The sequence below is a fragment of the Gekko japonicus genome, unplaced genomic scaffold (assembly GCF_001447785.1).
Source record: "Gekko japonicus isolate JY-2015 unplaced genomic scaffold, Gekko_japonicus_V1.1 scaffold4261, whole genome shotgun sequence".
In the NCBI taxonomy this organism is placed as follows: domain Eukaryota; kingdom Metazoa; phylum Chordata; class Lepidosauria; order Squamata; family Gekkonidae; genus Gekko; species Gekko japonicus.
The window spans coordinates 47,563-49,591 of record NW_015173817.1 but is presented as its reverse complement, the minus strand read 5'-3'; the positions used below and the strand labels follow the sequence as shown (position 1 = coordinate 49,591).

The 2,029-nt window shown below is 45.0% G+C and overlaps 1 protein-coding gene across 1 annotated transcript in view; it reads left to right on the top strand.

Annotated features, from left to right (window-relative positions):
* VRK3 (vaccinia related kinase 3) overlaps positions 1-1,770 on the top strand; it is a 28,523-nt gene extending 26,753 nt beyond the window's left edge. The window contains exon 14 of the mRNA XM_015423593.1: positions 1,550-1,770. The gene's annotated coding sequence lies outside the window, so the exon portion shown is untranslated. The remainder of the gene's footprint in view (positions 1-1,549) is intronic.
* The last annotated feature ends 259 nt before the right edge of the window (positions 1,771-2,029 follow it).

Sequence of the window (2,029 nt, the reverse complement as noted above, 5' to 3'; positions counted from 1 at the left end):
GAGCCGGGAGCAGCCACTGAGGGGGCAGCCTTAGCTGCCGATGGTTAAGAAGTTGCTCCTGTGTTTGTGAACTGCATGAAGCTGCCTTCTGCTGCGTCAGTCCCTGTCGCGCAGTGCGTGTGGTAGTACGAACCAGCACCTCAGTCACGTTTGCACTCTCAGCAGTCTTTCACTCACCAGAGGCTTCCAATAGTAAACCACACTTACTCAGTCCAGTGGTAACTATATACAGGAAGTTATTTACAGTATTTTTAGCTCTCCAACAAAGTGCTTCGCCAGACTCCATCCACCCTCAAGGGGGGAATATACAGTGGTACATTGCTACATATATACACATGACCAGCCAATCAGAACAGTGCTGACTCATTCTGACTGCCTCAGCTCTGCCCAGTCCAAACTGGCTGAATCTAGTTTATTACAGCTGTCAGCTGTCAAGTAGATCTTAGAGATCTAGGTGCTGAAACTTATACACCAACAGTCCCCATGATCTATCGAGTCAGTATTGCCAGCTCAGACTGGCAGCAGCTGTCCAGGGCCTCAGTCTTTTGCACTGCCCATTAAGATAGCAGGAATTGAACCTTGGACCTTCCACATGCAAAGCAGATGCTCCGCCACTGAGCTATGTCTAGACACACCTTTTCCCCCCCTCTGTGTGACTGATAATGTCCATTTCTGTCCTTTTCTATTGGAAATTGGAACTCCCAAACTGGTCCACCCTTCTGCAGGCCTTTTCCAGTCTCTAGTTTTGGACTGTTGGATCGTGCCAGTCAACTCAACTGCATGCTTATTGAGAAAAATAACATCCATTGGTTTATAGGGAGCACATTATATAAATAATGGGAGCCCGTTATATAAATAAATAAATAAAATATTAAGGATCAAGTCAAGTCAAGTTTATTAGTACGAATAAATATAAAAACAAACAAACCAGCCTTTGAACGAATACAGGAACAACACAATATATCATTGATACATTGATACACCAATGCAACGCTAATTTGTCATCAGATCACTATCTAAGGTACAAGCTTCCTCTTTTTAAGGGCCAGAAAGCAAAAATTTTGCCACAGCTAAAGATATCCTCTCTATCCGGTCTTCCAGCAAAAAAAGTTAAAATCCTCAATTCCGCAAATTTCAACTGAACATCCAAGGGTTTGAATTTGGACAACAATGGGAAAATTAACAGCTGTCTCTCCATAACATAAAAGTTACAGTGTGACAATATATGTGAGACCGACTCTATTTCAAGATTTGTACACGGGCAACATCTTTGGGAACTGGGCCAGCGCCGAAACCTTCCTTGTAACAAATTAGAGGGCGACGGCTGGGCTGTCTTCCGTTGTCATGCCAAGCTGGGACTTTTAATCCGTGACAAGCACCCAGTCAGGTGCTGAACAAGGTCCCATTCCCTCAGGCAGCAGATGCAAATCTCTGTCATCCCCAGCCTCGTTGCTTTGAGTTCCCGGCAGCATCAGAGCAGAACTGCAGAGAGTCAGGAAGATGGAGAGTAACAAACTAATGAGTCACGTTCTGCTTTGTTGCTTTATAGGTCTGAGGAGCTTGAGAAGATGTGACGTGCAGGGTCAGGCCCCACTGGGGCTCTTCACACCGGAGCAGCGAGGAATGCAGTTTCCCACTGTGCTTCCTTTCTCTTCTCGGCTTTTAGATTGCGGAGGGAATCGGAGGGAGCAGTGGAATTTCCTGGTATTTATTGCTTAGGACCTTATTGCGCGTATGCGTGTGTGTTTTTAAATGTAGGCGCTCTTTTTTTGCTTGCCCTTCAGCTGCCTACTTTTAATGAGCTAGTTAATGTAAATCCTGAATCCCCCTTTGGCAGGCGTGCCGGTGATTGCCTAGCAACCCCAAGTGTTGCCATGGGTACAAAGGAGAGGGAGGGAGGGAGGATTTCTTCTCTCTCCAAGTTGTTGATTTGTAATGTTTTAAACTCGTAAATATTAATTTTCTAATAAAGTCTTTTCTGGTGAACTCTTGGAGTGGTTCATAGTGACAAAGACAAGTAGCGTGGGTT